Genomic DNA, 15,361 nt, shown 5'->3' with positions numbered 1-15,361 from the left:
GTGCATTTGGTGGTCACAACATGTGTCCCTATTATCTGTCTAAAGTTAAAATATCTCCCAGATTTGTATGACATGATAAAGCACTGTCAATATGCAAGTCTTTTTCCTTCACATACTCCAGTTCATGGTTTTCCTATTAAGATGCCTATGGAGCTCATTGCTCACCTCTCTCCTTTGTCTGTATCTCCGGTTTTAAAGACTGAACTTCTTATCAATGCATTGTGTCATCTTGAGCTAACGGTGTGAAACCGCAAGGGATTATGGATAAGCCCGTCCATTGCCTCGTTCCTTCAGACTTTGCAGTCAGAAGCTTCGCAGAAATGTAGTACTGATAGTCCTATTCAGGGCCATGTGCTTTGTTCCTGTGGTGATTTATGACTAACATGGAAGCAAATGGTGGATTTAATACCCTCTGATGCATGCTATCGCTGTGGCTGTTTATTTTTGATGTCGGTACAACTCCCTCATTTAATCATTTAACCTTTAGAGAAGAAAACTAATGTATCTGAAGGCCAATTCCAACTCATTGACAGGGCTGTACAATAGACTTGTGATTTGTTGTGTGTCTTACTGACCGAAGTTCAAATTCAAGTCATTACAATATGTCACCGAATGATAAAGAGATGAGCACAGTGAAATCTAAGTGTGAAAATGAAGGTTTGAAAAGCACAAGGTAAATTGAAACGGAGTCGATCTTGTATGTGCATGACAGATTGTTCATCTATTACCAAATGAAGGACAAAATTTTGTTCTGCTGCCAAGAAAATCCCAGATAGTGTTAACATTTTTTTTTATTTTGTTGGATCTATACAAAAGCTAGCTATTTCCAGCCGCTCTTTAATTATGTTCCACTTAGGCGCCAGGCAACAGCAAAAACAATTGGAATTGCATTGCTTTGAATTGATTGGGAATATTTTCCATAAAAGACAAATTCACTGAGCTGGACTTGGGTAAACATGACACTCGTCAGGCACAAGTGTGTTTCACTGAGACAGGGGGACAGTCATTTTGATGAATGCTGTCAGAAATCGAAACAGAACTGGACATTTTAGCTCAACACTGGGAAGCATGAAATGATGGTGAGGCCCAAAAAGGAATACAGAGATGACAAGAGAAGTGAGCTGCGAGTCAAGTGGTCTGCTCTGATCTTGTGCCCTGGCAAGGTCACACAGCCAGCCTGAACTAGTGAGGAGGGTCAGAGGTGATTTATGCTGAGGCTCTGTGGACTGAGAAACCCAGCTCCTATGAACTCAATCCCATGAAATTCTGCTCTTGTGTGTTCTGACCAGCGTGAGGTATGTGGTTGGGTGTCTGTCCTGCACTCTGCAGGCTTGCTCTACCTCACTGGACTGTGCCTGCAGCATTTCTGTCTCCGTCTTGTTTCAGACTGTGCACTATCTCATTCTCATGAGTACCTGTCAACTCTTTACAGACGTTCCAAGGCATTGAACACTGATTCCAACTCTTTGATTAGATTCTCTACAGTGTGGAAACAGGCCCTTCGGCCCAACCAGTCCACATCAACCCTCCAAAGAGTATCCCACTCTCTGACTAATGCACCTAACACTTTGGGCAATTTAGCATGACCAATTCACTTGACTTGCACATCTTTGGACTGTGGGAGGAAACCGGAGCACCTGAAAGAAACCCATGCAGACACGGGGATAATTTGCAAACTCCAAACAGACAATCACCCAAGGCTGGAATCGAACCTGGGACCCTGGTGCTTTGAGTCAGCAGTGCTAACCACTGAGCCACCGTGCCACCCGGTCTAGCTGTAGGGTTCCATCCCTTCACAGAGTCTCGGTCACATGTGACTAATGAGATTTGGGTTCAGTTAGTCATCATTTTCACCAACATGTATGTTCCCATTCTACAAACGAAAGGAGGTCCAAAGATTGAGATACCAGCTGCCTATGACAGGGTACTTGCCAGTCTATCTGGCTCACCTGCATCTTTGGAAGATATCAAATGTCGGGCAGTAGGTATTCCCCCGAACAACACCCCCTCCTCCCCCCACCTCGTGGGCTGAAACATGGCTCAGTGGTTAGCATTGTTACCTCACATCACCAGGGACTGAGGTTCGATTCCACCTTCGAGCGATTGTCTGTGTGAAGTTTGCATGTTCTCCATGTATCTCTGGTTTCCTCCCATAATCCAAAGGTGTGTATGTTGGGTGGATTGACCATGCTAAGTTGCCCGTGCTTAGTTGTCCAGGGATAAGTAATTAGTTGGATTAGCCATGGAAATGCAGGGTAACTGGAATGGGGTAGAGGGGTGGCTCTGAGTGGGATGCTCTTTGGAGAAACAGTGTGGACTGTGTAGGTTAAGTGGATTAGCCATGGGAACAGTAGGGTCATGGGATGGTGTGGGTGGGATGCTCTTTTCATGTGTTTTCGAGCTCTTCATATCTTTGACTCTATAACCATAAGGAGCTATGATATAGTGACAACAGGCCACAGAGGAGTGGGATAGAAGACTGCAAGATTGCAGGAATATCCTCTTTTACCATCTGTTCAATATAGTCATGGTTAGTAAAGGGTGTTGATGTTCAATGATATGAGTGTGGACTGTCTTCTGTCAACAACACAGACTGTACAACTCTACATTGTCCTACCTCTTAAAAACAATGCTTCCTCTGTCTGTCCTGTGCTCAAAATTGTGCTGAGATTCACTTGATACTGGTGAACCAAAAGACTTGAATCTGTCTCTGCCAGATGATAGGGCACACCTCTCTATCGCTTGGTTGACCCATGGAAACTGAGTCAGAAAATAAGAAAGGCTTTGCTCTCTCATTATTTCTCATAGGTTAAGGTTATTGCCTGGCATGTAACGAAACAAGAGGCCAGATAGTTCCAGGTTTGACTAGTAGTGCTGGAAGAGCACAGCAGTTCAGGCAGCATCAGAGGAGCAGCAAAATCGACGTTCCTGATGAAGGGTTTTGCCCGAAACGTCGATTTTGCTGCTCCTCGGATGCTGCCTGAACTGCTGTGCTCTTCCAGCACCACTAATCCAGAATCTGGTTTCCAGCATCTGCAGTCATTGTTTTTACCAGGTTTGACTAGCCATGCAGTAGCTTTGACTATCATTGGCCTTGCTGCCTTTCAGGGAGGAGACGGAGTGGAACTGTTTGCCGTTCTTGATCGATTGACAGAGTGAAATTCTTGGATGATTGGATTGGCCTTCCACCGAACTCCTTTCCGTCACTGACTGCATGAACAGTGACCAGTTCAGCAAGGCACTAGGAGGACAGTTTGCACCAGTGTCCCTGTAAGAGTTAATTGGGTAGAGTTATTGCCATTGCACCAAATCACCCACCAAGAATTAAGCACCCACAAGCAATAAGTACAGCTCTGTATATTGAGATTCTGTGATCTAATGGCTACTGACAGAACCAGTCAACTCCCAGACCAAACTGATTACGATTGCAAACATCTGCTTATGGTGCTTTCGGTGGACAATGGCAGCTATCAGTTCCCCTTTACGAATCTTCCAAATGTTATTTTTAATCGACGGAGAAATGGACCACTCAATTACATTGAAACCAGTCACTAGTCTTGTATGGTTCTGAGTTCTCATTTTAATTAATCTAAAGTTCAGGTTCCTGACAGATGGTGAATTTTGGTACACTGATTCAAAATGCTTATTTTTCAGAGGTAAACTCATTTTCAGGGATTTAAACCACCAATAGTTTGCAACTCTTAAATATGCCAAGGAATGTATTTTAATGTAAAAACTAAAAGCATTTACAGTTAAAGTCACTGCCTGATTATAGTAATCCAAACATTTGCGATGATACAAATGAGTGGAAACATTTCAGAACTTAGGAAAATGTGCATTTAACATCCTGACTCCTAATTGTGCCCAGAACTTCAACTGAAGTCCAAATTTGGAATGGAGATTTTGATTTTTAAAAAAAAAAGCCACAAAATGATTTCTGCAGCTAGTTCCTGTGCAGAAAGGTCATCTGACATGTCCAAAAGACCTGGGCTGAAGGATTTGTGCATTTGCTTGTACATACTAATGAGGCCTAACGAGAATCAAAGCACAGAATATTCTGCATGCTGGGGAGAGTGGTGCAAGGTTCATTAGAACAGCAGCTCTGAGGAAATACTCTGACAGAAAAGTTAGACTTTTAACACTCGCACTGCGTTAATTTAAAAGGGAAAAAAAAAATCTGCAGTTTAACGTAATGGCCAAAAGCATTTCTGGCTGTGCAAATGAGCAAGAACAGCAGATGTACAGATCCTCATTAGTGTGGACTTGAGTCAAGGGCAGTGGTGGAAACGTTGCATTGTCCCCCAACGCCTACCCCCACACTCACACATACAGTACCCCCTCAGGTTTAAAAAGGACAAATCACCAGTCATTATCACTACAGTGTGAACCAGCAGGGAATAACAGAAATCTGGACGTGGAGTGAGTTCAGGCTCCTTTGTGGTGCCCTTCTGCCTGCCCATCTATTGCATCAGGAGAAAGTGAGGTCTGCAGATGCTGGAGATCAGAGCTGGAAATGTACCTGCTGCGCTTTTCCAGCAACACATTTCCAGCATCTATTGCATCAGCCAACACCTGCGTCAGGAACTGGACCACGGTTGATATCTCAACCTCACTCAGTGAGAGCCACTCTTCGAAACAGTAAGTGAGAAATTGGCAAGAGGAATAAAGAATGGACTTTCCAAAAATTCTGCTGCGTGTGATTTGGCACAACTGTCAGCGTTACAAGTGACTGCATCTCAAAAACACTCCATTGGCTGCAGGTCCATTTGCAACACCCCTCAGGCGCTATGCAAATGCCAGCCTTTCTTGTTTCTTTTGAAGGCGAACAAGTGTGATGCTGAGGGGGTTGGGTGAGTGGGTTAATGCTGAGGTCTGTGGAAAGGGAAACATTTTGAGTTGACTCTTCCATCTGGATGAGTGTTGATTGTTCCTGCTGTGCCTCTGAGTCAGGAGGTTGTGGGTTGAAGGCCCACTCCAGGAACTTGAACAACAAAACTAGATCGATATAATCACTGCAGACCTGAAAGGAGTACATCTGACAGGGTGACACCCTGACTTAGAAGGCTTCATCTGCTTTCTCAGCTGGGCAGGAAATATTCCACCACATTGAAGAACAAATGGGGAGTCCCCTTTTGGCAAAAATTGATCCTCACCCAAATATGTTTCATTTATTTCAAAAAATACCTTTGGATATATTACTATGTTATGGACCTGTCCAGACCCCTCCCTCAACATTTTAGCCCAAACCCTAACTTTAATTCTTTTAAACACAGGTATGAAGTGGATATTCCAGGAATGATGCAGCTGGTCAAACCACTCGGCTTTAAGCAAAGCAGAATTTATTTACGCACTACGGTTGAAAACGAACAAAGGAAAACAGAATTTAGAATGACTTAACTATTTAAAAGCCCAACTGACTCAAAATCGCAACTTAACAAAGCTGTTCCAATTCCCGCAATATCCCATTAATGCACCCCTCGGTAAATGGGTAAATTCAAACACAGGCTCTTACAGCAGGAGAGATTTCAGAGAGAAGAGTCAGACAAGAAACATCTGTTTAAGCATGGAACCTTGTTTCACTGTAGCCACTTCTCCAGGTGCCTAGCAATTTCTGACTCCCTGCTCAAATTAAACCAAACTAGAAAAGACCTGAACTGGGAGAACTGGCCACTCCTTTTCATTGGACAACTGTTTCTAAAAGAAATCCTAAAGGGCTCCTCTGATTGTTGACTTAGGCAGCATTTGTTAGCCATTTCAGCACCACTGACTTTACAACCCCTCTTGAAAAAAAACCAAGGGCAAAATGACCTCATTAAAGGGGCAGCATCATCATACTGGTCACAAATATAGTTCGGTCCTGTACAGTGGCATATCAAGGAAACAAATAGCCAAATAAAAATGATCTGATCGCCAAAACATTGCTATTTGTGGGAATATTGCCTAGAAACTGGCTGGTCCATTTCAGATGTGAACCCATTTCAGAAGGATTGGCTACAGAGTGGTGTGGGCAATCCTGCGCCTCAGATGCTGTCTGACCTGCTGTGCTTTTCCAGCTCCACATCTACTGACTCTGACTTCCAGCTTCTGCAGTCCATACTGTCTCCCTTGCTGGAAAGTCTCAGCAGGTGTGGCAGCATCTGTGGAGAGAAATCAGAGTCAATGTTTCGGCTCCAGTGAACCTTCCACAGAACTGGTGGGAGGCAGGGAAATGTTGGCTTTCATGCAGAAGATTGAGATGGGGGGACGGTGTAAGGAGTAAATGATTGGTGGAGCTGGAGCCCAAAGGACAGACAAAGGAGTAAGTAATGATCGTCTGAGAGAATGAGTAGCCGTTTTAGTGGGGACTGTTAGTGGCTGCAATGGATTCTCTGTTATAGCACACTGTGTGATAATAAGGCCTGGTGTGTGGGGGTTGCCGTAATGACATGTGAAGGTGACTCAAGCCCTCAAATTATTGAGCTCAATATTGAGCCCAGAGTCCCCAAGTGGAAAATGAGGTGCTGTTCTTCCAGCTTACGCTGAGCTCCACTGCAGCACTGCAGCAAGCCTGATACAGAGATGTTGGCCAGGGAACCGGTAATGTATTGAAGTGGTAGGCAACTGGATGCTCAGGGTCTTTGTTGAGGTCCTAACATAGGTGTTTGTGAAGCAGCCGCCCAGCCTACACTTCGTTTCCCCAGTGTAGAGGAGACCACATTGAAAGCAGCAAATGCAGTAGACCAGAATGAGTGAAGTGCAGGCAAAGTGCTGCTTCAGCTGGAAGGTGTGTTTGGGCCCTTGGACACTGAGAAGGGAGGAAGAAAATGGACAGGTTTGTTCTGAGGAAGGGTCATTGAACCCGAAACATTAACTCTGATTTCTCTCCGCAGACACGGCCAGACCTGCTGAGCCCTTCCAGAAGTTTCTGTTTCTGTTTCTGATTTCCAGCATCTGCAGTTCTTTAACGTCTTCAATTCCACCCAGCAAGGTACGGCTGGATGAGCTTCACTGATCAGCTGAAGAAGAAAGATCAGGTCTGCCGTGGCCTAGAGCCACACTTGTGCTGCTCACCTTTTTTTTTAGATTCCCTGCAGTGTGGAAACAGGAGAAAGGTGTTGTGTGAAGGGGTTGAGGTGTTGAGTTAACATTTCTTCTCCTTTAGTACCAACAAGCTAAACCAAAGGTGAAAAGTACTATTCTTAAAATTCCCTACAGTGTGGAAACAGGCCCTTCGGCCCAACAAGTCCACATTAACTCTCCAAAGAGTAACCCACTCAGTCCCATTTGCCTCTGATGAGTGCACCTAACACTAGGGGCAATTTAGCATGGCCAATTCACCTGACCTGCACAACAAGGGGTAATGAATACCAACTGACACTGCTTGAACATGGGTGTTGGAATGAGGAAATCAACCAATTAAATCACAACCATGTCCATTTTTTCTGTGATACATCATTCCCTGAACTGCTCGTGGAAGTAATTTGTGAAATATTGTTGAGCATTTACAGGTGCCAAGGAGGAAGTCTACACTGCACTATATCATTGATGGTAAGGGATTCATCAATGTACTGCCTGCAATCTGTGTGTTGATTGGAATGACATTCCTGATCAATGGGGCTGGGGCGTATCACCTTAATTGAATAATAGAGATTGTGATGTCAGATTAACCTTAAGCCGCTCTCGCTGTCACACTGAGGAATCCATCTACTTGGGAGCTTCAATTTGGGGCTTTGCACGTTCCTTTGTGAAATGAGGTGTAGGTGGGACAGTTGCACAAACAGACTGCCAACCAGGGAAACTGCTGATTGAATTTGGACCTTCAGCAGGGAGTCGAATCAAGATGCGATGAAAAGCTGGAACCGGGCCTTTTCAGAGCTAATCAATGACAGCATGCATTTATGTAGCTCCATTACCTGACTGAAGTGATTCACAGAATTGTTATCTGACAAAGCTGACATCGAGCCACATTGGGAAATGTCAGAACCCAGATCAAGTGACCAAACTTTGGGATGTCAGTGAAGGGGAGAGAGGGAGGGAGGGAGAAAGAGGGGGGAGAGAGAGAGAGAGAGAGAGAGGCAAAGACAGAAAGCGAGAGAAAAAGAGATGGAGAGAAAAAGAGGCAGAGAGAGGGAGAGAGAGAGGCAAGAGAGGCAAAGACAGAGATAGACAGAAAGAGAGATAGAGAGAGACAGGAAAAGGCAAAGAGAGAGAGAGAACTCAGAAAGAGGCAAAGACAAGAGAGAGAGGCAGAAACTGAGAAAAGCAATGACAAAAACAAAGAGTGAGAACAAGACACAGACTGCTTGACTGCTGGAATGTCAAAGCTTGTGACTGGGATTGTTGCAGGATCAGTTGCCAAGATGTGCAAAAGACCAGAGTTGGAGGAACACAAAGACCTCAGTGTTGTTGAGCTGAAGGAGATAACAGAACCAGGGAGTTTTTAGTCCATGAGAAGATGTGAACGTGAAATTGGGAACTGTACAATTGATGCACTGGTGAACCAGTTGCCACTGATAGTTACTGAAGGGTGCGTGGGACTTGGGCATGGGCTGGTGCTCATTTACTGAATCTGGAAACACAGGAAAGCACCTTGTCTGCATTGCTTTGAACACTGTGGTTTGGATGAAGTTCCTGAGACAGGTGTGAACAAGTATGTGATGACAGGATCTGCGCTGACAACATGGTGATGAGCAAGCCCACTCTCACTTCCTGATAACTTTCACAGAGCTCATTCTTGATAGTCAGTTTATACAAGGGTGTGCAATCTTGTAAATCTGTGCCTCCCATCCCTTAACTCATCTTATGCCTCACCTCCCACTTTGGGTAATTCAGTCTTTTCAATCCATTATGACACACATGCATTGTAGACGGGATTGAACAGACCTTCTGGCTCCAAGGCATAGATATTAGATGCCAGAGCATCCCATCTTACATCCTAATGGCGTGATCAGATGAACAAATGAATAATTAACCCTGTTAATTAAAAGCGAATTGCTGTGGATGCTGGAAATCTGAGAGAGGAAACAAATTGCTGGAGAAACTGACAGGCAGGTCTGGCAGCATCTGGCAACTGAGATGACGTTGTGAGTCTGATAAGAATTTTCCTCACAGTTAACCAATTAGCTTGAAGAACGGGTACTATAACAAAGATATATCTTTGAAGGAGCTTAGAAAGTTAGAACATAGAAAAGTACAGCACAGAACAGGCCCTTTGGCCCACGATGTTGTGCCGAGGGTTAATCCTAATGTAAAATATAATAACTTAACCTACGCACCCCTCAACTCATGTGCATGTCCAGCAGTCGCTTAAATGTCCCTAATGACTCTGCTTCCACCACCACCGCTGGCAACGCATTCCATGCATTCACAACTCTCTGCATAAAGAACCTACCTCTGACGTCCCCTCTATACCTTCCTCCTAATATCTTAAAACTATGACCCCTCGTTCTAGTTAATCCTGCCCTGGGGAAAAGTCTCTGGCTATTGACTCTATCCATTCCTCTCATTATCTTGTATACCCCAACAAGTTAAGTTAACCTTGAGCTCCCAAGGCTGATGATGCATTCCAGCCCCCACAGTGTCTACTGGCCATTATCGGCTTCAGTCACAATGGTAAATCCTACTTACTCCCTTGCCTTAGATACCCAGGTATGAACATAACCACAAAGACCGTAATTTCCCCTCAGATGCGTTTGACGATGCTCTCCACCGCATCTCCTCCACTTCCCGCTCCTCCGCCCTAGAACTCCGCCCCTCCAATCGCCACCAGGACAGAACCCCACTGATCCTCACCTACCACTCCACCAACCTCCAGATACATCGTGTCATCCTTCGTCATTTCTGCCACCTCCAAACAGACCCCACCACCAAGGATATATTTCCCTCCCCTCCCCTATCAGCGTTCTGGAAAGACCACTCCCTCCGCGACTCCCTCGTCAGGTCCACACCCCCCACCAACCCAACCTCAACTCCCGGCACCTTCCCCTGCAACCGCAAGAAATGCAATACTTGCGCCCACACCTCCTCCCTCACTGCCATCCAAGGCCCCAAGGGATCCTTCCATATCCATCACAAATTCACCTGCACCTCCACACACATCATTTACTGCATCCGCTGCACCCGATGTGGCCTCCTCTAAATTGGGGATACAGGCCGCCCTACTTGCGGAACATTTCAGAGAACACCTCAGGGACACCCGCACCAAACAACCCAACCGCCCGGTGGCTGAACACTTTAACTCCCCCTCCCACTCCGCCAAGGACATGCAGGTCCTTGGCCTCCTCCACCGCCAGACCATGGCAACACGACGCCTGGAGGAAGAGCAACTCATCTTCCGCCTAGGAACCCTCCAACCACAAGGGATGAACTCAGATTTCTCCAGCTTCCTCATTTCCCCTCCCCCCACCTTATCTCAGTCCCAACCCTCGGACTCAGCGCCGCTTTCTTGACCTGCTATCTTTTTCCCGACCTCTCCGCCCCCACCCCCTCTCCGGCCTATCACCCTCACCTTAACCTCCTTCCACCTATCGCATTCCCAACGCCCGTCCCCAAGTCCCTCCTCCCTACCTTTTACCTTAGCCTGCTTGGCACACCCTCCTCATTCCTGAAGAAGGGCTTATGCCCGAAACGTCGATTCTCCTGCTCCTTAGATGCTGCCTGACCTACTGCGCTTTTCCAGCAACACATTTTTCAGCTCACATAACCACAACAGTCCATTTTTATACCAGGTCAAAGATATTTGCTCATCAGCTTGTTCAGAGATGTTGTTACACAACTCCAGCGCATGTGGGACTTGAACGCAGGGCCTGTGGTCAATGGCGATGACCAATCGATAGCTGTCACCTTTTTACCCTAACCCTTAATTACAATGTAGGCACAATATCAGAAGAGCCATCCACTGTCAGAAGGCTCTGTTGCAGTACAAAGTCGGTCAGGAAGAGCAGAGTGAGGGGATGTGTGACCACCTGAAGGTTAGTTTCAAACAGGACACAGAAAGTCACAATTTAATGGAGAGAATTGTTTACTTTTGCGATCACTGACCAATATTGGTTAGAGAAAGAACCTGTTCAAGGTCCAAGTTAGATCAGTCCCTTGAAGAGAAACACTTCAGTGTTTATTCATGCACCCTGAGCAGATGAGTGGACTTAATTTCCATTTGTTTGGGACGCGGGTGTGGCTGACAAGGGCCAGGCTTTGTTGCTGATTCCTCTTGATGAGCGGATGGGAGTGGGGTGTGGGGAGCTGCCTTCCTAGGTGGCTGAGACATTTGTAAAAGTGGTGAATTTGCACCATCATTACGCGGGACGTGCGATCACTCTAATCCAGCAATCATTAAACAGTGGCAGCGTATCCAAGGTAGGATGTGGTGTGACTGGCAGGGGAGCTTTCAGGTGGAGATGTTTCCACACCTGGACTGCCACTGTCGTTCAAAACCAAAAAAAGAACAAAACAGCGGTACAGCACAGGAACAGGCCATTCAGCCCTCCCAGCCTGTGCTGATCATCATTCCCGAACTAAACTAAACAAAAACCTTCTGCCCTTATTCAGTCCGTATCCCTCTATTCCCTCTCAATTCATGTAACCATCCAGATGCCTCTTAAATTTTGCGAAATGTGCCTGCTTCCACCACCTCTTCCAGCAATGCGTTCCAGGCTTCTACTACTCTCTGTGTGAATACCTTCCCTCGCACATCTCCCTTCACCTTTCTCCCTCTCATCTTGAACCTGTAACTTAGATTAGATTAGATTAGATTACTTACAGTGTGGAAACAGGCCCTTCGGCCCAACAAGTCCACACCGCCCCGCCGAAGCGCAACCCACTCATACCCCTACATTTACCCCTTACGGGCAATTTAGCATGGCCAATTCACCTGACCTGCACATCTTTGGACTGTGGGAGGAAACCGGAGCACCCGGAGGAAACCCACGCAGACACGGGGAGAACGTGCAAACTCCACACAGTCAGTCGCCTGAGGCGGGAATTGTACGCGGGTCTCTAGCGCTGTGAAGCAGCAGTGCTAACCACTGTGCCACCGTGCCGCCCACCATTCCCTTACATTTACCCCTTCACCTAACACTGTGTCCCCTTGTAATTGAACCTTCAAGGAGGAGAAAGTGAGGTCTGCAGATGCTGGAGATCAGAGCTGGAAATGTGTTGCTGGAAAAGTGCAGGCAGCATCCAGGGAACAGGAGAATCGACGTTTCGGGCATAAGCCCTTCTTCAGGAATGAGGAAAGTTTGTCCAGCAGGCTAAGATAAAAGGTAGGGAGGAGGGACTTGAGGGAGGGGCGTCGGAAATGTGATAGGTGGAAAGAGGTCAAGGTGAGGGTGATAGGTCAGACTGGGGTGGGGGCGGAGAGGTCGGGAAGAAGATCTCAGGTTAGGAAGGCGGTGCTGAATTTGATGGATTTGACTGAGACAGGGTGGGGGGAGGGGAAATGAGGAAACTGGTGAAATCCGAGTTCATCCCTTGTGGTTGGAGGGTTCCTAGCCGGAAGATGAGGCGTTCTTCCTCCAACCGTCATTTTGTTGTGGTCTGACGATGGAGGAGTGCAAAGACCTGCATATCCTTGGTGGAGTGGGAGGGGGAATTGAAATGTTGAGCTACAGGGTGGTTGGGTTGGTTGGTCCGGGTGTCCCAGAGGTGTTCTCTGAAACGCTCCGCAAGTAGCCAGCCTGTCTCCCCAATATAGAGGAGGCCACATCGGGTGCAGAGGATGCAATAGATGATATGTGTGGAGGTGCAGGTGAATCTGTGGCGGATATGGAAGTTTCCTTTGGGGCCTTGGAGGGAGGTGAGGGGGGAGGTGTGGGCGCAAGTCTTGCACCTCCTGCGGTTGCAGGGGAAGGTGCCGGGAGTGGAGGTTGGGTTGGTGGGGGGTGTGGATCTGACGAGGGAGTCACGGAGGGAGTGGTCTTTATGGAATGCTGATAGGGGAGGGGAGGGAAATATATCCTTGGTGGTGGGGTCCGTTTGGAGGTAGCGGAAATGACGGCGGATGATGCGCTGTACATGGAGATTGGTGGGTGGTAGGTGAGGACCAGTGGGGTTCTGTCCTGGTGGCGGTTGGAGGGGCGGGGTTCAAGGGCAGAGGAGCGGGAAGTGGAAGAGATGCGGTGGAGGGCATCGTCGACCACATCGGGGGGGAAATTGCGGTCCTTGAAGAAGGAGGCCATCTGGGTTGTGCGTTTTTGGAACTGGTCCTCCTGGGAGCAGATGTGGCGGAGTCGAAGGAATTGGGAGAATGGGATGGCGTTTTTACAGGGGGCAGGATGGGAGGAGGTGTAGTCCAGGTAGCTGTGGGAGTCGGTCGGTTTGTAGTAGATGTCCGTGTTGATTCTGTCGCTTTCAACCCCAGTACCTTCAACCCCAGTAAAAAGCCTCTGGCTATCCACCTTATCTATGCCTCTCAAAATTTTGTAGACCTCTATCAGCTCTCTCCTCAGTTGCTGTCTATTCAGTGAAAACAATCCTAGTCTTTTTAACTTTTCTTCACAGCCAATGCCCTTGAGACCAGGCAACATCATTGTGAATCTTCTCTGCACTCTCCATTTTTTCCAAATCCTTCTGGTAGAGTGGTGACTAAAACTGCACATAGGTTCAGGCTTTTAGAAGTTGATGTCTAATGAGCCATGCTGAGCTGCCTCAATGCAGCTTGAGCAGGAGACAGAGTACACATCCATGCCCCTTGAGCTTTTCCGAGAATCGGGCGCCCCATCCAGTTTCTCCTGTACTGCCGAGACTGAAGACAGTCTGTGAGCAAACTCACCAACCTGAAAGCTTATATTAGATTACTTACAGATTAAATTAGATTAATTACAGTGTGGAAACAGGCCCTTCGGCCCAACAAGTCCACACTGACCCCCCGAAGAGCCACCACCCAGACCCATTCCCTTACATTTACCCCTTCACCTAACACTACGGGCAATTTAGCGTGTCCAATTCACCTAACCTGCACATCTTTGTCACTGTGGGAGGAAACCGGAGCACCCGGAGGAAACCCACGCAGACAGGGGGAGAATGTGCAAACTCCACGCAGACAGTCGCCTGAGGCGGGAATTGAACCCGGGCCTCTGGCGCTGTGAGGCAGCAGTGCTAACCACTGTGCCACCATGCTGCCCAGAAAGCTGTCAGAGAAATCTTTCTGAGTGGGCACCAGTTTTTCTTTTTCTCTCTCCAAGAGCAGCACAATGTGGTAAACTGGCTGGCGGATGTTGTCAGCCTCAGACAGCTTTACACTCGACCTCCAAAAGAGACGGCCTATAAAGTGATAAGTGAACCAGTTGCTGCTCTACCTCCCCATGAAATTGACACCAAAGACGTGGGTGAGAAGAATGAAGTAACTCAGCCTCGTGAGTGGGTGACCAGTGTTCACACCTGTCGGGATAGCAAGTGACCCGTTCCACTTTATCATCTTGAACTGGTTGAGGGGGCTCTTGTGCTGCAGTGGTAGTGCTCCTACTTCTGAACCAGGGAGGCCTGGAAGTGTCTCATAACATCTCAAAACTGTTTGGTTTCTTTAAAAAAAACGCATGTGACTTGAAAAGGGTGATAAAAGCAAAAGTACTGTGGATGCTGGATATGTGAAATTAGTCAAAAAGCAGAAAGCGGTGAAGAAACTCAGCAGATCCACCTGCCTCTGTGAAGGAAGAACCAGAGTTAACATGACTCTTCTTGGGAATGCAAGATCTAAAGTAACATTAGACTTTTGTTCATGGGATGTTCATCAAGTTTCCCCTGTTCTTGAGTAGACTGGGACTGTACTCATTGGAATTTAGAAAAGTGAGGGGAGGATCTTGCAGAGACATACAAAATTATGAAGGGAAGAGATAAGGTAGAAGCAGGGAGGTTATTTCCACTGGTAGGCGAAAATAGAATATGGGGTATAGCCTCAAAATAAGGGGCAGCTGAATTAGGACTAAGTTGAGGAAGAACGTCTTCACCCAGAGGGTTGTAAATCTGTCGAACCCCCTGCCCACTGAAGCAGTTGAAACTATCTCATTGAATGTTTTTATGGCAAAGATAGATTTATGAACAGTAAAGGAATTACGGATTATGGTGAGTGAGTGGGTAAGTGGAGCTGAGTCCACAAAAAGATCAGCCATGATCTTATTGAATGGCGGAGCAGGATCGATGGGCCAGACAGCCTACACCTGCTCCTAGTTCTTATGTTCTTAAAGCACAGATGCCATTTATCTCAGCCAGTTGCTGTGCTAACAATTTTCCGAGTTCTCTTGACACTCTGAGGGAAGAATCTTCTGCTGACTTTCCTATCACCTTTATTTGCATGGTCACTAATTCTGGGGTATGGCCAACAAATGGCAATATCAGGTGTCCCATCCAAACCTTTCCTAATCTTGAAACCCTCATCCCTCATTGTTCC

The sequence above is a fragment of the Chiloscyllium plagiosum genome, unplaced genomic scaffold (genome assembly GCF_037043375.1).
Source record: "Chiloscyllium plagiosum isolate Xiang-an unplaced genomic scaffold, Cpla_swu_hap1 HiC_scaffold_48, whole genome shotgun sequence".
In the NCBI taxonomy this organism is placed as follows: Eukaryota; Metazoa; Chordata; class Chondrichthyes; order Orectolobiformes; family Hemiscylliidae; genus Chiloscyllium; species Chiloscyllium plagiosum.
The sequence above is the reverse complement of the archived record's forward strand: the minus strand, read 5'-3'. Positions refer to the sequence as shown.